At 43.0% G+C, this 25,089-nt stretch overlaps 1 pseudogene; it reads left to right on the top strand.

Moving 5' to 3' along the window:
• Nucleotides 1-630: 630 nt before the first annotated feature.
• LOC130706331 (homeobox protein Hox-D1-like) lies at nucleotides 631-24,124 on the top strand (annotated as a pseudogene).
• The last annotated feature ends 965 nt before the right edge of the window (nucleotides 24,125-25,089 follow it).

Raw genomic sequence — 25,089 nt, 5'->3', positions numbered from 1 at the left:
AACATTACACTCAATGGTGAAAGGCGGAAATTGTCCCATTAAGATCAGAAATAAGCCAGCTTTTGCCATTTTTATTCAACATTGTACTGGAAGCGTTAGCCAGAGCAACTAGTCAAGAAAAAGAAATAAAACACATCCACACACTGGAAAAGAAGTAAAAAAATAAGTACAAGAACAAAATACTTAGAAATAAGTATCCAAGGAGGTGCAAGACTTGTACACTAAAAATACAAAACATTGCTCAAATAAATTAAAGAGGACTTCAACAAGTGGAAATATATCCTATGTCCGTGGATTGGAAGACTTAATATTGTTAAGATGGCAATCCAACCAAAACAATTTACAGGTTCAAAAAATCCTTATTAAACAATCTCAACAAACTTTTTTTGCAGAAATGGAAAAGCTGATTCTGAAATGCATATGGAATCTCAAGGGACCCTTAGTAGCGAAAACAATCTTGAAAAAGAACACGTTGGGGGACTCACACTTCCTGATTTCAAAACTTACTACAAAGATAATCAAACAATGTGGTACTGGCAAGAAGACAGACATTCAGACAAATGGAACAGAAGAAAGAGCCCAGAAATAAACCCTTGCATGTACGGTTAAATGATTTTTGACAAGTGCACCATGACGTGCAATGGGTAAGGGCAGTCTTTCCAACGAATGATACTGGAGAAACTGGACATTCACATGCAAAAGAATAAAGCTGGGACCCTTACCTTACTCCACATACAAAAATTAACTCAAAATGGATCAAAGACCTTAGCTTAACAGCTAAGAGTATAAAACTATCAGAAGAAAGCATAAGGGAAAAGCTTCATGACATTGGATTTGGCAATGATTTCATGGCTAGGACACCAAAAAACACAGGTAAAAAAAAAAAGAAAAAAAATAGATAAATTGGACTTCATCAAAATTAAAAACTTCTGTGCATCAAAGAACACGAAGGCTACCATATGATCCAGCAATTCCACTTCTGGGTGTATATCCAAAAGGAAATGGAAACATGATATTGAAAAGATATCTGCGCTCCTATGTTTATTGCAGCATTATTCACAATAGCCAAGATAAGGAAACAACCTAAGTGTCCGTCAATGGATGAATGGATAAAGAAGATGTGGTATGTATAGCCACGTGAGAGAAAGAAATCCTGCCATCTGCAACAACTTGGATGGAGTTTGAGGGCATTCTGCTAAATGAAATAAGTCAGACAGCAAAAGAGAAATACTGTTTGATACCACTTATATGTGAAATATAAAAAGGACAAACTCAAGAGAAACAGAGAGGAGAGTGGTGTTTCCCAGGGGCTGGGGGATGGGGGAAATGGGGAGATATTGCTCACAGGGTACAAACTTCCAGTTATACGATTAACGAGTTTGGGGATCTAATGTAGAGTATGGTGCTTATGGCAAATAATAGTGTATCATATACTTGACTGTTGCTAAGAGGGTAGAACTCACATGTTCTCACCACAAAAAAGAAATGTGACAGGATGGAGGTGGTAGCTAGTACTATGTCAGTAATCATCTTGCAATTTATAAATGTATCATATCAACACGTCAAGATTTTTGCTTCAACTCCATCCCTCCTTGCTAGCGAGGCTTTTCCTTTAGTGGAGTAAACCTAACTGCAATTCTGCTTTCATTCACCCATGTGATACTTCCAGATTTAAGCAAGAAACAGTTCACAGTCGTGAGCAAAATTTTTAACATCCCTAAGGAGCTACTGTCCCAACTCCAGTACAGCATCCCAGATGACACTCTGGAGATTAGCCTACGGATCATAATCCTTTTCAGGTTGTTTTAATTTTCTTTAATTGGAATCTTTAAGTTGTCAAACTTTTCCAATTTCAAATTCCCTTGCCATCCCTGACTGAACAGCAGGAACACCTAATGGGACTAGAGGACACCTACTGGTAAGAATTGCTTTTCTGGTTCAAACATTTATTACTCAGAAAGTGTCACCTCCCCTCCACACATGCACACAGAGAAAAGTGTGAGTCTGTTTCCCAGCTTCCACAATTATCACCACATAGTCAAGTTTAAGAAGCACCATGTGACAGAGCAAGACGCAACACAGCAGAAGACACAGGTGAAAGCTGTCTAACAGTACCTCTAGAGCACTCTGCTCTCCTAAGGTCCTACTATAAGTTTTGCACCTGGTCTAGGGCCCTCAAGTGTAATGGGTCTTGTATATTTTCATCAATTGAACTGTCTTTGGAGTGAACTTGAAAGACATTTGATTAATCCTTTACAAAGTGAAGAATTACTCTTGGTTCCAGTTACATGAATGAAGAGGCTCAGAGATCTACCTGGCCTGGATTAGAGCCAAGGCCTCCCCCAGCCCCACCCCCAGAGTCTCAGGAGTCAGAATGTCTCCCAAAGAGATGGGCATCCATGTTCCAACATCTGTAGAGAGAATAAACACAGACCTTCATTTTTCTTTTTCAACTTTAAAAAATTTTTTGGCCGTGCCACATGGCAGACGGGATCTTAGTTCCCGGACCAGGGATTGAACCCGTGCCCCCTGCGTTGGAAGCGTGGAGCCTTAACCACTGGACCGCCAGGGAAGTCCTAGGGACCTTCATTCTCGATGTGGAGGAGCCCTCTGCCCCGACCCTGGGCTTCCCAGGCCATTTCTCCAGCTACAGGGTTGAACCCAAAGTCCAAGTTTACAGAGACCAGGACAAGGACCACTCTACCCCCACTCTGACTGTATTTGGGTCCTTCCCACTCTCCCTCCACAAAACCCTTTTCGCCAACCACTGCCAGCCATGGGAGGCCACACACAGAGCTAGCTCTCCAGGGTGAGATCTTGAGGAAGTCGCCTTACCCCTCTGGGAACTTGAGAGATTCTCTACAGTGGTAACTCCATGTCTCCCACAGACTGTTTGCAGTTGCTCTTGTGATGAGTAAACACCAATGTCTGCAGAAGCTGTGCTGACTTGAGAGTGGCTGTAATCTATTTCCTGGAACTCCCACTGCTTTCTTGTAGGAGTCCATGGAGTTGTCTTTTAAGGTGAGAAAAGGATCATGGTACCCAAACAGGTGTGCACCCCACCTCAACCCAGGGGTTAGCAAGAGTGTCTTGCAGTGTGTGGAGCTCAAGAGTGAAGTGGTGGACTTCCCTGGTGGCGCAGTGGTAAAGAATCCACCTGCCGATGCAGGGGACACGGGTTCGAGCCCTGGTCCGGGAAGATCCCACATGCCTCGGAACAACTAAGCCCGTGCGCCACAACTACTGAGACTGTGCTCTAGAGCCCGCAAGCCACAACTACTGAGCCCACAAGCCACAACTACTGAGCCCACGAGCCACAACTACTGAGCCTGCGAGCCACAACTACTGAAGCCTGTGCACCTAGAGCCCGTGCTCCGCAACAAGAGAAGCCACCGCAATGAGAAGCCCGCGCACCACAACGGAGAGTAGCCCCTGCTCGCCGCAACTAGAGAAAGGCCGCGTGCAGCAACGAAGACCCAGCACAGCCATAAACAAATAAATAAAATTTTAAAAAAAATGAGTAAAGTGGTGAGGGATAAAGAGGGACTTGTGGTTGCCACAACCTAGTTTGCTTTTGAAACTCTATTTCATTGTACTGTAAATGGAGGCAGGGCTTGAACATCTGATTGGATTCTGGAAGCAATGGCTGCATTCTCTATTGCAGAAAACAAGCGATAACTATTCTTCCTTGTGTCTCCTTTTCAGCTTTGGCTTGTCAGCTACCCCTGCAGACTGCCAGACACATCCCACACACAGACAGCCACAGACATGTGGATACTGTTCCTGCCGTCTCCTGCTGGGTTCAGGGAGAACTTCGTGGAGTGGATACTCTCTTCACTCACCCAGGGAGGTCCACTCTTTGGAATGCCCCATTCTCCCCTTTCTGCGTCTCTTTTCCACAGGACAGTCTCACAAGTGTTACTGAACATGAAATGCTTCAAGTATGTGTAAGTATGATAAACTATTATGAGTAATAGTTACTGAAAAACATAGGAGTAAATCTTAATGACCTTGTGTTAGGCAATGATTTCTTAGATATGACACGGTCTGCTTGGGTTGCCATAACAAAATATTACAGACTAGAGGACTTAATAGAAATTTATGTCTCACAGTTCTGGAGACTGGAAATCCTAGAGCAAGGTCTGGCAGGGTTCAGTTTCTGGTGAGAACCCTCCGATGAGCACTTTCTTTCTATGTCCTCACATGGCCTTTCCTGTGTACTTGGAAAAATGGAGAGAGAGAGAGAGCGAGAGATCTTTCTCTTCTAAGGCCACTAATCCCATCATGAGGGCTCCACCTTCATGACCTAATCTAACCCTAATTATCTCCCCAAAGCGTATCTCCAAATACCATCCCATGGTGGGGTAGGGTTTCAACATATGAATTTGAAGGGGACGCATTTTAGTCCACAGCAGACACCAATACACAAGTGACCAGAAAAAGATATATTGGACTCCAGTAAAATTAAAATTGCTTGTGCTTCAAAGAACATCATCAAGAAAATGAAAAGACTATCCACAGATTGGGAGTAAAGATTTGACAGTCATATATGTGATAAAAGTCTAGTATCCAGAATATATAAAGAGCTATTACAACTCCACTAAGAAAACACAAATAAACCAATTTAAAAATGGGCAAAAGATTTGAATAGACATTTATCCAAATAAGATATATAAGTGGCCAATAAGCAAAAGAAGAGATGCTCAACAGGATCTTTAGGGAAGTGCACATCAAAACCACAGTGACATAGGACTTCAGACTCACTGGCTGAAAGAAAAAGATAGAAAATAACAAGTGTTGGTGATGATAGAGAGAAATTGGAATCCTCATACATTGCTAGTGGGAACATAAAAGGGTGTAGCCACTGTGGAAAGGAGTCAGCAGTTCCTCAAAAAGTTAAACATAGAGTGTAACTATACGATCCATCGATTCTACTCCCAAGTATATAGCCAAGAAAACAAAAACGTATGTCCATGCAAAAACCTATACACAATGTTCATAGCAGCATTCCTTATTCATAATAACCAAAATCAGGAAACAACCCAAATGTCCATGAACAGATGAATGCATAAAAATATGATCTATTCATACAATGTAATATTATTTGTCAGTAAAAATAAACGAAGTACAACATGGATGAACCTTGAATACCATATGTTTAGGGAGAGAAACTAGACACAAAAGACCACATACTTTATTATTGCGTTCATATGAAATATACAGAATAGGCAAATCAATAGAGAGACATAGTATCAATACAAAGAGAAAAAAAGGAGTGAAAAACCGAATAGAGCATCCAAGAGTGGTAGGGCAATATCAGATGATGTAGTTTGTATGTTAGTGGAGTTCCAGAATAAGAAAGAGAGAGAGAAAGGTCAGGGTAGATGATATATTTGAAAAGATGATGGACAAGAATTTTCTAAAATTAGTGAAAGAGAAAATACACACACACACACACACACACACACACACACACACACACAGATCCAATTAGCTCATGGAACACGAAGCATGATAAAAAGAAGGACACCTAATACTCAAACTGCTGAAAAACAAAGATAAGGAGAAATATACAAGAAGAAAATAAGGGCAACAAGAAGAAAAATAAAAATTATATATGAAGAAGCAAAGAGAAGAATTACAGCAGATTCTCATCACAAAGTATGTAATCCAGAAGACAAAAGAGTGATCTTTTTTTTTTTTTTTTGATGTGCACCATTTTTAAAGTCTTTATTGAATTTGTTACAATACTGCTTCTGTTTTATGTTTTTTGGTTTTTTGGCACTGAGGCATATGGGATCTTAGCTCTCTGACCAGGGATCGAACCCGCACCCCCTGCACTGGAAGGCAAAGCCTTAACCACTGGACCACCAGGGAAGTCCCCAAAAGAGTGATCTTTAAAGTGTTAAAAGAAGGGAAAAACAAAAACAAAAACCCTCTGAACCCAGAACTCTATACCTAGTAAAAATATTATTCAAAAATGAATGGGAAATAAAGAGTTTTACAGACAAACAAAATCTGAGATAATTCATTGCCAGCAATACAGTGTAAGAAATTTTAAAGAAAGTTCTTCAGGCAGGTGGAGTATACTAATATGTGTAAATGTGGATATATGCCCAAAACATGAAGAGCACCCGAAATGGTAAAAATTAGGGTAAATATAAAAGATAATTTTTTCTTATATTTAGACACCTTAAAAGATAATTGTCTAAAGCAAAGGTTGGCAAATTACTGCCTGTAGGCCAAATCTGGATTGTTCTGTTTGTTTTCAGCCTTTGAACTAAGAGTAGTTTTTTTTGTTTTTTGTTTTTTTTTAAAGCCAGGTTGCATTGTTTTTATTTATTTATTTATTTATGGCTGTGTTGGGTCCTCGTTTCTGTGCGAGGGCTTTCGCTAGTTGCGGCGAGTGGGGGCCACTCTTCATCGCGATGCGCGCGCCTCTCACTGTCGTGGCCTCTCTTGTTGCGGAGCACAGGCTCCAGACGCGCAGGCTCAGTAGCTGTGGCTCACGGGCCTAGTTGCTCCGCGGCATGTGGGATCCTCCCAGACCAGGGCTCGAACCCGTGTCCCCTGCATTGGCAGGCAGATTCTCAACCACTGCGCCACCAGGGAAGCCCAAGAATAGTTTTAAACACATATATTTTACGGACTGGATGGTCTGCAAAACCTACAATATTTACTATCTGGCCTTTTATGGGAAAAGTGTGCTGGCTCCTGGTGTAAAGCAAAAGCAGCAACAATACATTGAAGAATTTGTAAAATACGTACAAGTAAAACTTGTGACAACAATAATCCAAAGAATGAGAGGGAGAAAATGGAAGTTTACTATTTTAGGGATATAACATTATGCCCGAATTGTTATAATATTATTTGAAAATAGTCTGTGGTAAGTAAAACTTGATACTGAAAACATTTGAGCAACCACAAAGAAAACACAAAAGATATATAGCTGTCAACAAATAGTATGCATAAAATGGAATCATATAAATTCTCAATTTATCAGAAAAGGTCTGGAAAAGAGAAAAAAGGAAGAAGAGATTGACAAATAGAAAACAGCAGGCAAATAGTATATTTAAACCAACCATCTCAATAATTACATTAAATGTAAATGGTCTAGGGTCAAGATGGATTAAGCATACTGTTCCTTGTCCCTCCCACTTAAAGCAAGTACAAACCTTAGGAAAAAGTATGAAGCAGCTACCTGAGAACTATGAAACATAAGTGGAATATACACACATATATTTCCTTGCTCTGTCAGCTGACAGGGCCTAGAAGCAAGGACACACCAGTAGCAATGGACACACCTAGCATTGGTTTCTAATCTGATTTCCCAATAAAGGAAGCCAGGGATCCTTAGAGAAATGGATAATTCTAGAGCTGAGGCAGGAAATATACAAGATAAGCCTGGGACATCTTCTTGTGCCATAAAGCAAGGAAATGCTCAAAAACAAACAAACAATGATGGGGGTATGTCAGAGGACCACAGGAGTCAATGGAAAGAGCTCCCAATGGTCAAATCTGGAACAATTTGAGCAATTAAATAAAAGTATACTGCATTAAAACCCAAAGCATAGAATAAATATGCATGAGTTCATAGTAAGATTTCAAAAGTACTGAATAAATACATAAATGGGGGAGAAGAGACAAATTTTTGTGCTGAAGAATTTCAAATCATTTACGTAGACACTCCCCCACTTAACGAGGTGGAACATATAACCCTCACTCCTTAACTGTGGGTTGCACATAGTGACTTCCTTCCAAATACTAGAGTATGGAAACAGGGGAGGAAAAGAGTAACTATTTGGTGGAAAAGCCTCAACAACACCATCTCAGCCAGGTGATCAAGGTCAATATCAGCAGTGGGAAGTCATGTTGATAGTATGTACCCTTGATATGATGCAATGAGAAGGGCACTTCACCTTTCTGGTCTTCCTCCCCCAAACTCATAACAACACTCTAATTATGAGAGAAACACAAGACAAATTCGAGTAGAGGGACATTCTACAGTATTCTTAACCAGTACTCCTCAAAATTGTCAATGTCATCAAAAAAAAAAAAAAGTAAAGTTTGAGAAACTGGCACTGCAAAGAGAAGTTTAAGAAAATATGACAGCTACATGGACCGTGGTATGCTGGATGTGATCCTATAACAAAAGAAAGAACATTAGGTAAAGACTAAATATAAAAATATAATATAAGTTAATTACTATTATAAGTATTAAATTGAATACTAATATTACATAATTAAGTTGAGCCATTAAGTAATTAAATTAATGATAAATGTTAAATATGAATACATAAACATATAGTTATCATGAATATAATACAAAAAGAAAATACAAAATCTACCTCAGAGAAAATACGGCCTACAAGGCCAAAAATATTTACAATTTCGCCATTTGCGGGAAAAGTTTGTTGACCACTGATGTAAAGCAAAATAACACGAATATATTGACGGGTTTATAACGTAGGTAGAAGCAAAAGCCCCAGGCCCGAAGCTGTAACCCTGTGGCGGGAGCCTCAGTAACAGCATGACAGACACCTAAAACTCTGAGGGAGGGTAATGTTTCTCTCCGTAAGGGAAAACTTTTGTCCAAAACGTGAGAGGTAACTGTTTTGCTATTTTTCTATTATCTCAGCACTTGGTCATCTAGGCAAGTCCATTCAAGGGACGTACACAACAGAGTGAGGAGACTAAAGACCCCGCACACAGAGTTAGAGGACCAGGAGGGGAGTCTCCTGGTGGCCAGAGAGTGAGGGAAGATAGCGGAAAGGAGCAAATATAAGCAAGGGGTTCCATCAAGTTGTAGGAATTCCTGGGTTTGACCTGAGCTGTGCATGCAGAAGTCTCACCATAAACAGAATACGAAAAGCATGGCGAATTGAACAGTTGCCCAAGGGTCAGACTGGGCCCTGGGTGATTCACAAACACTATGGATCTACATATCACTGCACCAACCACAGCAAAATGCACATTTATTTCAAGCACATGTGGAACATCCACCAAGATAGATTACATCCTGTGCCATAAAAACACATTTAAAAAATTTAAATGATGCAGAGTATGTTCTCTGACAATAAAGGAATCAAACTAGAATTCAAACTATAATGGAAGGATAAGAAGAATCTCAAAACACTTGGAAATTAAACAATTATCCATAGGTCAAAGAGAAATTCTCAAGGAAATAGAAACGGTACTGAACTGAATTAAAATGAAAGTGCAACATATTAAAATTTCTGAGATGCAGCTAAATCAGTGTTAAGAGGGAAAATTATAGCATTTAATGCTTAGATTAAGAAAGAAGAAAGACCACAAATCAATAATCTTTGCTTCCACCTTAACTGAGAAAGAAAAAGAAGAAAAAACTTCACCCAAAGCAATCAGAAAACAAACACACACCAATAAACAGACAAAAAACAGAAGAAAAAAATAGAAATCAGAAAGAAAAGAAAATCATGGAAAGCAAAACTGGTTCATTGAAAAGATCAATAAAGTTGATAAAACTCTAGCCAGATAAACAAAGTAAAAAAAGAGAAGACACGAATTGCTAATATCAGAAAGGAAACACTGAATATCACTACAAGTCTACAAGCCCTACACTAAAGATGTTGGGATCGGAAGGAAACACTAAGAACAAATCTATGTACCTAAATTCAAGAACTTAAATGGAACTGTACAATTCCTCAAAATTCAGAAACTACCCAACTCACCCTAGATGAAATGCATAACCTGAATAGTACTACAACTGTTCAAGAACTGATATCATACGTTTAAAGTTTCTAAAGAGGAAATCTTTAGAACTAGAGAAACATCAAAAAATCAAGCGGAAACTGTCAGAACCAACTTTGTCAGAACTCTGAAAAACAGTCAAAGGTTTGCAGCAACCAAGCTATCAAGATTGTGAGCACCTCCGGGTAAGGGTCATGTGTCATGCTCTGTGGTCCTGGTGCCCACTATGGTTCTTGGCACTCAGTGGGAGATCAGAAAGTGTTTGTTAAATAACATCTTACTCACAGCTCACGCGATCTGGTTGCATCAACTTTATTTGGCCTCCAATATATGTAACATGTCAGCATGACCATAAACACAAACAGGAGCAGTAACACAAGCACACGTCTCCAAACATCTGTAGGAGAGGTGCCTGATCCTTACACAGGCACATCAATGCTGTGAAAGAACAAAATGAGGGCAAGAGAGGGGCTTCCCTGGTGGCGCAGTGGGCAAGAATCCGCCTGCCAACGCAGGGGACACGGGTTCGAGCCCTGGTCCGGGAAGATCCCACATGCCTCGGAACAACTAAGCCCGTGCGCCACAACTACTGCGCCTGCGCTCTAGAGCCCGCAAGCCACAACTACTGAAGCCTGCGTGCCTAGAGCCCATGCTCCACAACAAGAGAAGCCACCGCTCACCACAACTAGACAAAGCCCGCGTGCAGCAATGAAGACCCAACACAGCCAATAAATGAATGAATGAATGAATAAATAAATAAATAAACAAACAAATAAATGGGAAAAAAAGCTCTGTAAAAAAAATGATGGCAAGAGAGAGCTGTTCACAGAACGAGCAAGCTGAGCCAGCGTCCTCCACGTGCTGGAGGGACAGTGGTGGCACTTAGGAGGAAATGGCCAACCAGGCACAGTAGGAGGGCAGGTTAGGTCTGGGGAGGGGCACAATGTTCTGATGAGTTCCAGAAGCACAAAACCAAGTCCTTTCCTAAATTATCCTCTGGCACATTCAAGAGACAGAGACCTTTGACTCTCCTCCTAACAGGATAAGCATTCTGGCCCCTCCCAGCTAGTGTACACGTTAAATGTCAGTACACAAGAAACGAGTGCCTGCACAGTCCAAATTCCAGGCCTCACATTCCTATCATTATTACAGAAAAGTGAGCGTACGAAACAAGTATTTAGTAATTTAGTGTCATTTTTGCTTAAGTCAAAAGGACCTAAGACTTTTGTGTTTGGTTAGCAGCTCCACCATTCTAGTGACAGAGAGGTCAAGACAGTAAGTTGATAGATACCTAAGCAAAAAAATACGCCTATGACCAAAATTCAGATGGAAATGCAATTGTGCACATGACCGACCATAGGTTAGAGAATTCATAATACACAATGAGGATGCTCAGCTGGTGTTTTTAGCCCCTCATCGAGACTTCATGCTTGCCTGGGTCTGGGGCCATGATGTCGAGCAGCCACTGGACGGAGCCTGACCTGAAAGAATAAAGAGAACACAGGTGAACTCAATGTGTTTCTTTCTTTTTTTTTTTTGAAATTTATTTACTTTTTATACAGCAGGTTCTTATTAGTTATCTGTTTTATACATATTAGTGTATATATGTCAATCCCAATCTCCCAATGCATCCCACCACCACCACCACCCACACCCCTGCTTTCCCCCCCTTGGTGTCCATACGTTTGTTCTCTACATCTGTGTCTCTATTTCTGCCCTGCAAACCGGTCCATCTGTACCATTTTTCTAGGTTCCACATATATGCGTTAATACACGATATTTGTTTTTCTCTTTCTGACTTACTTCACTCTGTATGACAGTCTCTAGATCCATCCACGTCTCTACAAATGACCCAATTTCGTTCCTTTCTATGGCTGAGTAATATTCCATTGTAGATACGTACCACATCTTCTTTATCCATTCATCTGTCGATGGGCATTTAGGTTGCTTCCATGACCTGGCTATTATAAATAGTGCTGCAGTCAACATTGGGGTGCATGTGTCTTTTTGAATTATGGTTTTCTCCGGGTATATGCCCAGTAGTGGGATTGCTGGGTCATATGGTCATTCTATTTTTAGTTTTTTAAGGAACCTCCATACTGTTCTCCATAGTGGCTGTATCAATTTACATTCCCACCAACAGTGCAAGAGGATTCCCTTTTCTTCACACCCTCTCCAGCATTTGTTGTTTCCAGATTTTCTGATGAGGCCCATTCTAACTGGTGTGAGGTGATACCTTATTGTAGTTTTGATTTGCATTTCTCTAATAATTAGTGATGTCGAGCAGCTATTCATGTGCCTCTTGGCCATCCGTATGTCTTCTTTGGAGAAATGTCTATTTACGTCTTCTGCCCATTTGTGGATTGGGTTGTTTGTTTGTTTTTTATATTGAGCTGCATGAGCTGTTTATATATTTTGGAGATTAATCCTTCGTCCGATGATTCGTTTGCAAATATTTTCTCCTATTCTGAGGGTTGTCTTTTCATCTTGATTGTAGTTTCCTTTGCTTTGCAAAAGCTTTTAAGTTTCATTAGGTCATTTGTTTGTTTTTGTTTTTATTTCCATTACTCTAGGAGGTGGATCAAAAAAGATCTTGCTGTGATTTATGTCAAAGAGTGTTCTTCCTGTGTTTTCCTCTAAGAGTTTTATAGTGTCTGGTCTTACATTTAGGTCTCGAATCCATTTTGAGTTTATTTTTGTGTATGGTGTTACGGAGTGTTCTAATTTCATTCTTTTAAATGTAGCTGTCCAGTTTTCCCAGCACCACTTATTGAAGAGACTGTCTTTTCTCCACTGTATATCCTTGCCTCCTTTGTCATAGATTAGTTGACCATAGGTGCGTGGGTTTATCTCTGGGCTTTCTATCCTGTTCCATTGATCTATATTTCTGTTTTTGTGCCAGTACCATATTGTCTTGATTACTGTAGCTTTGTAGTATAGTCTGAAGTCAGGGGGTCTGATTCCTCCAGCTCCGTTTTTTTCCCTCAATATTGCTTTGGCTATTCGGGGTCTTAAATTTACTGAGGCTTGATTTATGACCCAAGATGTGATCTATCCTGGAGAATGTTCCGTGTGCACTGCAGGAGAAAGTGTAATCTTCTGTTTTGGGATGGAATGTCCTATAAATATCAATTCAATCTACCTGGTCTATTGTGTCATTTAAAGCTTGTGTTTCCTTATTAATTTTCTGTCTGGATGATCTGTCCATTGGTGTAAGTCAGGTGTTAAAGTCCCCCACTATTACTGTGTTACTGTCGATTTCCTCTTTTATAGCTGTTAGCAGTTGCCTTATGTACTGAGGTGCTCCTATGTTGGGTGCATATATATTTATATGTATAATTGTTAGATCTTCTTCTTGGACTGATCCCTTGATCATTATGTAATGTCCTTCCTTGTCTCTTGTAACAGTCTTTATTTTAAAGTCTATTTTATCTGATATGAGGATTGCTACTCCAGCTTTCTTTTGATTTCCATTTGCATAGAATATCTTTTTCCATCCCCTCACTTTCAGTCTGTATGTGGCCCTAGGTCTGAAGTGTGTCTCTGGTAGACAGCATATATATGGGTCTTGTTTTTGTATCCATTCAGCGAGCCTGTGTCTTTTGGTTGGAGCATTGAATCCATTCACGTTTAAGGTAATTATTGATATGTATGTTCCTATGACCATTTTCTTAATTGTTAAGGGTTTGTTTTTGTAGGTCCTTTTCTTCTCTTGTGTTTCCCACTTAGAAAAGTTCCTTTAGCATTTGTTGTCGAGCTGCTTTGGTGGTGCTGAATTCTCGTAGCTTTTGCTTGCCTGTAAAGCTTTCGATTTCTCCGCTGAATCTGAATGAGATCCTTGCTGGCTAGAGTAATCTTGGTTGTAGGTTCTTCCCTTTCATCACTTTAAATATATTGTGCCACTCCCTTCTGGCTTGTAGAGTTTCTGCTGAAAGATCAGCTGTTAACCTTATGGGAGTTCCCTTGTATGCTATTTGTCGTTTTTCCCTTGTTGCTTTCAATAATTTTTCTTTGTCTTTAATTTTTGTCAATTTGATTACTATGTGCCTTGGCGTGTTTCTCCTTGGGTTTATCCTGCCTGGGACTCTCTGCGCTTCCTGGACTTGGGTGGCTATTTCCTTTCCCACGTTAGGGAAGTTTTCACCTATAATCTCTTCAAGTATTTTCCCGGGTCCTTTCTCTCTCTCTTCTCCTTCTGGGACCCCTATAATGCGAATGTTGTTGCATTTAATGTTGGCCCAGAGGTCTCGTAGGCTGTCTTCATTTCTTTTCATTCTTTTTTCTGTATTTTCTTCTGCGGCAGTGAATTCCACCATTCTGTCTTCCAGGCCACTTATCCATTCTTCTGCCTCAGTTATTCTGCTATTGATTCCTTCTAGTGTATTTTTCATTTCAGTTACTGTAATGTTCATCTCTGTTTGTTTGTTCTTTAACTCTTCTAGGTGTTTGTTCTTTAATGCTTCTAGGCCCTTGTTAAACATTTCTTGCATCTTCTCAATCTTTGCCTCCATTCTTTTTCCAAGGTCCTGGATCATCTTCACTATCATTATTCTGAATTCTTTTTCTGGAAGGCTGCCTATCTCCACTTCATTTAGTTGTTTTTCTGGGGTTTTATCTTGTTCCTTCATCTGGTACAAAGTCCTCTGCCTTTCATTTTGTCTGTCTTTCTGTGAATGTGGTTTTCCTTCCACAGGCTGCAGAACTGTAGTCCTGAATGTGTTTCTTATTGAAACACCTTGATCTCAAAATGAGCAAAGGATTGTTCTCAGATGGGAGTTTAAATGGCACCCTTCTTTGGAGGTATTCATAGGTACACTTCAAACTGAAAACGTTTAAGCCTTCCTCATACCCCGTGAGGAAAGTTGGCAGACAGGCAGTATATGAGAAAACAGATCCAAACCCCACACCCAAAAGGAACTAAGAAGGATGAGAAGAGCCCACATGTGATCATGTCACTCTGCTGCTTAATTCTCCACCACCCATAAAATAAGGTCCACACCCCTTACTCTGATATTCAGGGCCCCTCTAAGTTGGACACAAACCCCCATATCTTCTCTATACACACTGTGATCCTATTGATTGTTTTCCACGGTGGAAGACTTCTCTTACACTGCAGGAAGTAGGGCTGATTTTTTTTGTGTTGGGTTGTAATCCATGTGACAAGTTAGCCACAGTTAGCACTGATTCCTGGGCTGGTTATTTAGGAAATGATCCAAGTGCTAGATTCCTCTCTTCCTTCTCTTCCTTACTGCTACATCTGAGCTCAAGAGAGGAGAAAACCTGACAAACACTACCTCAGCTCGGTGATCAAGGTAAATATCAACAGTGATAAATCATGTTGATAGTATGTACCCTTGATATAATGTCATAAGAATGGCACTTTATCTCTCTGGTCTTCCTCCCCAAAACTCATAATCCCAGTTGAACACTTTGGACTAACACTTCTTTTTACGATGAATGGATGTCGATTTCTATTAGATACTTGCCTGTGTCGATTTAGATCTGATTTTTCTCATTCAATCTGTTATTGTAATAAGGCAATCCTGGGCTTACTCATTCCCAGATGCACCCCTCATTCCTCATTGCTCTGCTCTAGATTATACAGGGGCTGACCCCTGCAGGCTGCAACTCAAACTAGCCAACATGTGGCTGCCATTTTGGTTCAGCTAACTGGAAATACCATCAAGAGATTAGAACCCTGGAAGATAGAGCAGTCAGAGATTTTCTCCTTCCTCTGCATCAGGTGGCTTCTCCTTCAATGGTTATGTATTCTCCATGGCTTCAGCCACCATCAGATTGACCCATCATGGCTCCAGATCCTGTTGAATCCAACACCCAGGTTCCAGTAACACTATCTCCTCTCTTGGTCCTTCCGTGCTAGACGTGAGAGTGATTTTCTCGTGTTGCTAATAAATGGGTTTCCCAAGTCTCCACTGCTTGGCTTCTCTATCACTTGTGTAACCAATCCCCTGCATTAAATTCCCTCTGTGTTAAATATTTACAGTGCTTTCTATTTCCCTGGACAATCCCTGACTGTTACATGTGGCCAATTATATTGATTGATCTTCTAGTGTTAAACTTCTTTGCATTACTGGGATAAACCCAGCTCTGTCACCAGCAGTTAAATACGATTGTCTCTTCTGTAATTAATAATAATAATAATCAAATAAAACACCCCCGGGCTCTGAAACTTCCCCCAAATAACATATCTCTCATCATCATCTTCACAGCCTTCTCAAAAATAAATTTTACACTCCCTAGTTTTCTGATATATATTGAAAAAATTCTAACAACCTAAGTAATAGAGTGATTTAGTCAACTTGTAAAACAATTCAATCAATACACATGAAGTTATATAGTACGACCTGTGCAGTAGAGCCAAAATGGTACTCAAAGGGAAATATATAGCCTTAACTAGATGCATTAGAAAAGAAGAAATCTTTAAATCACCCAAGAAATTCAAGAAGCTAGGTAATGAACATTATATTAAACCTTAAGTAGTAGAAGGTAGGAAATAATGAAGATAAGTGTAGAAATAATGAATTAGAAGAGTAAGGCCAACAAACAAATGCCAATTATTTGAAAATATTTATGAAACAGACTTTTTTTGAAAATATGACCAGATATTAAAGAAAAATAACAAGTAAACAAGATAAGTTAAAACTGTATAAAATATAGATGCAAAAGATATTTAAGTGATGTAAAGACACAGCAAGTATGTTATATGATTCCCTCAAGATAAGCAAATGGTGGACAAGGAAAAGTTTCTACATATGAAACTATTTCAGGTAATAAACTACAAATGAATGAGAGAATTTGAAAATTACCCCTCTGCAACCCCCAATGGATAAATGAAGGTGATGATCATCAGTGACTGCCAACTTCAGCACAAAGGACAGCAAACATTATGTTCTTCCTAATGGAAGTGCATACATCACCTATGTAGCAGTCTTGTAAATAAACAAACAAGTTAATCAAGCTCCTACCCGTAACTACCAACTTAAAGAACTATTGAGGGGCCACAGTACATGTTAAATGACACCAAAGTGTTTCATTCCACATGATCCATATAACGGGAAACTTGACAAAGTACAAGACCTGATTAATTTTCAACAACAACAAAAAAACTACAAGGAAAAAAAAAGGTGGTACAGGGGAAACCTACTGATTAAAAAAGACTTAAGGGACCTAACCAAAAACAATCACAATATATAGACCATATTTGTGATCCAAACAAACTAAAAAACATTTTTTAATGTATAAGGTGAATGTGAAAAATGACTAGATATTTGGTGAAGTTAAAACTTATTTAAATTTTTAGGAATGATCATTGTTTTGGGTTTATGTTGCATAAAAGATTCCTGGTCTTTTAGAAATGCATACTGACATACTTAGAGATGAAATAGCGTGATGTCTTGGACTACCTTCACAGTATTCTATTGGCAGAGATGTGGGGAAGGTGAGGGTACACTGGAACCAGACTGGCCATGTACTGAAGATTATTGATGCTGGGTGTCAAGTATATTGGATTCGTTATACTATTCTCTACTGTTGTGTGTGTTTCACAGTTTCTGTAATAAAAGTTTTATTATAAATATCATGCAATTAAATTTGAAATCCTGGGTGAAATGGACAATATTAAAAAAAAAAAAGACCAAATCGGTCCATAAAGAAATAGAAAACTTTAAACAATACAAACTTGAACTGTATTCAACACCCAAGCTACCCGCAAATGCTCCAGGAGAGGCATTTTGGGTGGCCAATTCTACCAATGGTCAGGAAAAACTAATCACCATCTTAAGTAAAGTCTTCCAAAGCATAAAAAAACTGGGAAGTGATTTAACTTATTTTCCCAGACTAGCTCTGCTTGACTATAAAGCCAGATGAGTACCCCACTCCTCCCATGAACAGAACACTTGAGCCAAGTTCACCCACACAGTAGCAAATATCCTACGCAAACTAATAGCATATTCAATGTAGCAGTGAGTTAAATGAACAGACAGGTGTGCCTAAAGAATGAAAATATGATTTAAACTAGAAAATAGTTCAATTGTAATTCTCCACAATAACAAGTTAGGAGAAAACATTGAAGCGTGTCAGTGGGTATGGAAAAAGCCTCTGAAAGCAATTCAACATGAGTACAACTTTTAGCAAATTAAGATTAGAAGGGAACTGCCCCTTCCTAATATCTACAGCAAACATACTTAAATGTGAAATGTTTGATGCACTCCCATTAAAGACAGGGACAAGACATAGATGTATGCTCTCCCCTCTACGATGCAAAAGTTCACTGGAACACACAGTCAGAACTATGCATATCAAAGTAAATGAGAAGTATGAATATTGAAAAAGAGATAATATTTTGGGACAATATGGTCATCTACCTAGAGAATTCAAAGAAATCGGTAGGGCTTCCCTGGTGGCGCAGTGGTTGGGAATCTGCCTGCCAATGCAGGGGACACGGGTTCGAGCCCTGGTCTGGGAAGATCCCACATGCCGCGGAGAGACTGGGCCCATGAGCCACAGCTACTGAGCCTGCGCGTCTGGAGCCTGTGCCCCGCAACAAGAGAGGCCGCGATAATGAGAGGCCCGCGCACCGCGATGAAGAGTGGCCCCCGCTTGCCGCAACTAGAGAAAGCCCTCACACAGAAACAAAGACCCAACACAGCCATAAATAAATAAATAAATAAATAAAAACCCCAAAAGTTAAAAAAAAAAAGACAAAAAAAAAAAAAAGAAATCAGTACATGGAATACTCGAGTTAATAAGAGACCAGAGAAATATTGTATGGAAGATCACAACCAAGAGCCTTGCCACACACACACAAAAAGCACCAACTATTTAGAAGATATAATAGAAACTACCCCATTTGCAACAGTGACAAAATCGAAAAATTACCTAAGAAGAAGCCTAACAAAAGTATATAAGATCTTAATGGACGCTACTATACAGTACAGGCTACTCATCAGTATAAATTTACTGATAGATTCAGGTAAAAAAAAAAAAGTCGCAAATAAATCAAGCAGTATATCACATTCATTTCTGGGGAACAGACTGTTGTAAAGGTGTCAAGTCTGCTTAAATTATTTACAGGTTTAGGGCCTTACCTGTAGCTGCCACGATGGCGATGAAGTGTAGACTGCCGTCTTCTGCTCCCAGAACCAACCCTCGCAAACTAGAGAAGGGAAAAATGAAACTAATGAAAAACACAGTATCAACAACCAAAGCTAAACAACAGAACGTGAGAAACCTCTGGAGGAGACTCAAGACTGTGTTGAACAGGACAATAAAAGTAAAATCCCAGAGGAGAGAGGGGAAGGGTCTGTGATCCAAACAATATGAGAAATAACTGCCCATCGTCAACGTTCCCACAGACGCCAGGTCCTGTGAGCTGCTTTACGAAGCTCACGCGCATCCCTGCAGCCCCTACAAGACACGGCTCGTCACACCCACTCGCTTCACAGGTGAAGAACCTGAGGCCACGGGGCTTGGGAATCTTCCCAGGGTCACGTGCTGCTAAGTGACGGGGTGGGGACCAGAGCCCTGGTCTGACTTCCTCTCGAGCCCACGCTGTGCCCACCCACCCCCGGCCCGTGGCCGACCTCCTGACTGGCGACCCATTGCTCTTCTCAGTGCTACACGGTGTCTTTCAGTTGACAAAAAGCAGGCCCAAGAAAGGCGACAACGAGAATCAAAGACGACCTCAGTGCTGCCTGTGAGCTTTATTAACCTGAGGTCCTCCCGCCCGAGTCCCAGGGTCTTTGCGGGCTGAGGTTCCGGCATGTCTGTCCAGCCCCAGCACCTTCCCCTGTGACAGCACCCTGCCCCTGCTCTTCCCCCACGTGCCCTCCTGTCAGGCTCTGGAACCTGAACCTGCTGACCACCTGCTGCCCCTTCTGAGGGCTGCACAGGATCTCCTGCCCTCCCCCGACACAGAGCATTCCTAGTCCCTGCAGAAGAATCCTCCGACTCTCCCATCCCTCACTCCGGAACCCCTCTGACACCGACAGTCCCTTTGACTTCGGATAATAACCTTTAGACACCTGGTAATCCTTCTGGGCAACTCCAACGCTTTCTCAAAATGTTTTGCAATTGGGTTTGTGAGTAGTCTGATTTGCCACGTAATCGACTGGTTCTTTGGAGACAGCCCTGAATTGAGAGAGAGGGTTTTTGAAACCTCCCTGACATTTGCAGCAGGATTTTAACGGGGTGCCTTCTTTGAAACTGGCCACTGAACCCACGCACAGATGCATGAGCTTACCTAGGTCACCCAAAGCCTCCCTCCTAAATGGTACATGAGGAAGGACCACGGAAGCCACTGCGGAGCCAACATCTACTAAGGTTGAACTCTTGAAAACCGTGGGATCCTCTGAGGAGGTGAAACATAGTTCCTTGGTAGCTCAGCTTTTAAAAGAAAAAAGAATTAACCATCCTTCCATGGCCTCTTGTCTGGTCCCTGCCCCACAGGAAGGTCGTGGCTGTCAGGGTGCCCGAGGGCAGCTGTGCAGGTGCTCAGGTACGTTCCGCCCTGTGGAGGCCGCTGAGACTCCCAGGTTAAGATTTTACCTTTGCATCAAAAGGAAGGAGACCATTCCCAGCCAACTGACATTACAGTCAGCATGATAGACAGTACTGCAAAGGGAAGTAAGTGCAGAAAGCTACTATGTGGTGAAGCGCAAATCCACCCGGCTGATATTTATGTGATCCTCTTAAAATGAGATGTGATACTGTGTGTGAAAACATCTGTCATACAGGAGGCACTTAAATATTTGGAGGATAGCAAGGCAGATCTGGCCTTCTCAGAAACCCCTCCAAGAAATGAAGAAGCTTGTTGTCCTAACAAATTATAACGGTCACGCTTAAGTAAGCACCTACTAAGTCACACTGTATGGGAGAGACTACCAGTGCTCGTCCATATCTTGTCTTCCTTTCCCCCATCCTGGACACAGGGGGTGCTACATGGCCAGTCCACTTGTAGTCAGGAAGGGTCATGTGACCAGCCGTGGCCATCGGGATATGAGTGGAAGCATTACTTGTCACATCCAGAGCCAACGTGCCATTTCTGTGCTTTCGTTCGCTCAGCAGCAAACATGGCAATCCTGTGGTGGAACTCCAAAAAGGAAACAGCCTGGAAACTTGGGCCCCCTGAGAGCAGAGAGCCCCTACCAAAAAAAGTCAGAGCTTATGTGCACCAAAAATAAACTTGTATTGTGTTAAGCCATTCAAATTTCGGGTTTTCCCTGTTGTGTCAACTCACAGTTACTTTAGCTGACTAACACACAGCTACTCTTTCTGTTAGAGTTACTCAAGTATTGTAAGTAGAATGGTAATAGTGCACGCACTCTTGCTGAAAAAAATCCTAAAACTTCAGACAAATCATAGTTCTCCCTTTACAGAGTTTCTTCACAATTCAGCCCCATCTTCAGAAACGACCACAACTAACAATCTGGTGTATGTTACTTTTAAAGCTGATTCTAGACCCTTTCACACCGAAGTGTTTGTGAGTTTGAGGATCTGGGGGCTGGTTATGACCATAACATGGCAGCAGCATAAGACAAGCTTTATATGGGCAGTACTTCGACAGGATGGCATGTGAAGGGAAGTCCCTCACAGCGAGAGACCTTGCAGAGATAACGGCAAAGGCTCACCACCCAGAAGGGCAAGACGCAAGGGAAGTCCCAGAGGAGAGGAGGGATCAGAGAGTGAGGCCACCTCTCGGCACAGTGGGAGTCTTTGGGTCAGAGAGCTCCAAAAGGCAGCAGTGGCTTGGAGTCTTATAGCCTCAGGGTTATCCTATCTACGCCCAGCAGGCTTGGGGTACAGTTTTGCAGGGTAGGCAAAGAAGGCAGGCTCTAAAGGGTAGAACTCAGCTCATTCGGACTACATTTAAAGCTACTGGATGTGTAAACACTTGGGTTTGCTGGGGGATATTTTAGGAAGGGGCTCCATCTCACACTTCTGTAAGCATCGGGATATTGTAGCGCATTCCACCCCACCGCCAACCCCAAGCTTAACTTGCCTTCCTCTTGCGCCTGGTTGGTCATTTCTTCCTAAGTGCCACCTCCGTCCCTCCACCGCTTGGAGGACAGTGTCTCAACTTGCTCAGTCTGTGAGGAGCTCTCTCTTGCCATCATTTGCTTCTTTCACAGCACGGATCTGGTTTTCACGAAAGATGTGATGTTTTCAAGTTTCACGTGGGCTAAAACGGTTCTGTCTACGTTGGCTGTGTGAGGATCAGGCACCTCTTCTAAAGACGTTTAGAGAGGTGTACTCGTGTTACTGCTCCTGCTTTGTGTTTATGGTCGTGTTGACGTGTTACACGTGTGGGAGGCCAAATAAAGTTGATGCAACCAGATCGCGTGGGCTGTGAGGCACTTTCCGATCTTCTGCTGGGTGCCAAGGCCCATGATGGGCACCAGGACCACGGAGCATGACGTGTGAACTCTGCAGCTCACCATCTCATAGGAGGTGCGGGCACACAACAGAGTTCCTTCTGCAGGCTTCCAGAAGTGTCAAGGCACACAGACAACAAACACTGATAATTACAAATGTGCTTGTTCCTGCCCATGGCTCAGTGAGGGCAGCTCGGCTAGAGAGGGAAGGCGGAGCGGCGCAGACCCCGGCGGTCCTGCGGGCCCCTCACCGGGGCCCGGCCGCCGCGCTCAGGTGGGTGGGCCGGAACCCTGAGCTCCTACCTGCGCTACGTGTCGCGCGGCAGCGGCAGGGGCGGCGGCGACGTGCTGAGCTTCGCGCCCAAGTTCTGCCGCGCCGACGCCCGGCCAGTGGTCCCGCAGCCGGCCTTGCCCCTGGGCAGCGGCGACGGCGGCTTCGTGAGCCGCCTGCCCCCGGCCGCTCCGGCGCGGCCTCCCGCGCCGCCCCCGGCCGCGTACGCGCCGTGCCCCCGCGGAGGGGACCGACGAGGAGCCGGACGCCGCACCTGCCGCGGCTGGGGGCGCGGACTGCGGTCCCCCGGGGCCCGGGCCCGCGTACGACTTCCGGCGCGCGCGCGGGCGGCCGGCCGGCGACGGCGGGGCGCACGTCCGCTACGCCGCCTCGGCCGTCTTCCCGGGCGGCGGCTCCTTCCTCCTCAGCAGCCGGGCGGACTGCGCGGGGCCTTCGGCGGGGCCGCCCCCTTCCCGGCGTGTCTCAAAGAGCCGGCCGAGGGCCACTCCGGGGCCTTCCAGACCGCGTCCCGCGCCCGCGGCGCCTGCCCCAAGTCCGCGCCCCCGCCCCGCGGCCTCCCCGCCGCCTTCAGCACGTTCGAGTGGACGACAGTGAAGAGGAACGCCTCCCCCGAAGACAAGCAGATTCGCCAGCTCCTCCAGCGCGATCCGCACGGACTTCAGCACCCAGCAACCAACAGAACTCGAGAAGGGGTCTCATTTCCGTAAGTACTTAACTCGGGCCCGACGCATCCAGGTAGCCAACTCGTTGCAGCTGCGCGACACCCAAGTCAAAATCCGGTTCCAGAACCGCAGGATGAAACAGAAGAAAGGGGAACGAGACGAGAAGGGCTTCTGCCCTCGGCCACCACCGTGACTTCCCTGCAACTTCTCCTCTCCGGAACGAGCCCCACTAAGTCTGGCCAGAACCCGGGGAGCCTTTTCAGGCCCAAGCACCTTCATGAGCTTCAGTCACGAGGCTGAGGAACCGTGGCCTGCAGAACTCACAGGCCACCCCACCCCTATCTGGCCTTGTTAGCTCAATTTGGGATGGAGGCGGGCCTGGCAGAAATAATGGAGGGTTCACTTGGGAGAGGAAGTATCTTGGTGGCTCTGAGTTCGGAGCTGAGGGTGTACAGTTGGGTGTTAATTTGCAGTCTCTAAAGCCACTGATGTGTGTATTAACTGTGTCTTATCAGGGAAAAGGTGCCCAGCCGCCAGCCTAGCCCTGCTGCCATGTTGCCTAACTTAGTCGTGTGCAGTTCTCGGTGCTGAGCTCTCCCAACCGCCTGATGTGCTCAGAAGAGCGTCTACCCAAAGTTTCATCTGGTTTTAATTTAAAAGACAAGACTCCATGTAGTCTTGAGATGACCAAAGGTAGCTACAGTCAGGGCCTCCTTGATGTATAAGCTGCTTCAACAATGATCTTCATGTTTGCGCTACAGGTTTTTTGTGTTTGTTTGTTCGTTTCCTTTAAAAAGCAGGTTCTACCTCTCCATGTGCCCGAGTGAAGATACAGTCGCTGTTTAGTTAGTAGCTGAACAAATCCACAGGGTGGGTAGAGATCCTGAACTATACCTTGACACCGGCTACTCAAACTTGAATGTAAATATATATAGTATGTACGTTTTTTGAGAGGTTTGCTTGCAATGAACTCATAGGTGACATTTAATGTCATACCATATAAAGGGTTTGAACTTCTTTTTGTAATAAAAATTACAGAATGCGCTACAGAAAAAAAAAAAGTGTTTGTTTCTGAGTGAGAATATTTAGCCAGACTTAGGTTTAAAGGAGGCAGCAAAGTACATGGCTGTGAGCAGGGGCTCTGAATCCAGCCAGCCCGGATTCGAATCCTGACTCTGCCACTTCCTGGCTGTGTGATCTTGTGTAAGCTTCTGACCTCTCTGTGCCTCAGTTCCCTCATCTGTAAACTGTGGGCAGCAATAGCACCTACCTCACGGGGCAGTTACGAGGACAAAACCAGGTAATATCTGTAAAGCACATACAACAGTGCCTGGCACATAGTAAATGCCAAGTGACTGCTTATTAAATCAGCAGATCCTCACCTCACCAGACACTGGATTAAGTCAGTCAGCTCATTAAACTGACTGAACTGGGAAAGTTTGTAAAACAGGGCTAGAACCTGTACTCCATAGAGCTGTGATGCATTTGAAACACTCAGCCCCCTGCAGTACGTGGCGTGTGGTCATCCTCATCCTTGATGGAGGCCCGGAAGCCCTCAGGTCCTCCGACGCTCCGGAGGGCACTGTTGCTTCTGTCGAGTGTTCTTACTTTCTCTGCAGCCACCCAGTGGCCAATTCTGGTGAAGCCCCTTAACATCCTGAATGTAGTAAATGGCTCCAGTGGCTTACTGTGGCATGCATAAATATTGTTATCATAATAACAATGGTAACTGCTTACCAGCACATTGCAGTTTACACAGTGGATCACGGAGATGATCTCATTTGCTAAAACAAGCAACAGGGCACAGTAGGCTTGAGATTCTGGCTTTTGATTGAGCCCAAGGCAAATAGTGGTAGTTAGGGAGCGCTGTTTCTGGAGTTTTTGACAGAACACATGGATGGTCTCCCTTCCCATGACTTAAGCCTCCAACAGCCAAACTGCAGGGTATTAACTTGCATTTCATTCTTCCACTCACTTGTGCTGCCATTTCAGATCACAGGGGTCACAGTAACAA

The sequence above is a fragment of the Balaenoptera acutorostrata genome, chromosome X, assembly GCF_949987535.1.
Source record: "Balaenoptera acutorostrata chromosome X, mBalAcu1.1, whole genome shotgun sequence".
In the NCBI taxonomy this organism is placed as follows: Eukaryota; Metazoa; Chordata; class Mammalia; order Artiodactyla; family Balaenopteridae; genus Balaenoptera; species Balaenoptera acutorostrata.
Note: the sequence above shows the minus strand (reverse complement) of the source record. Positions and strands in the feature narration are given on the sequence as shown.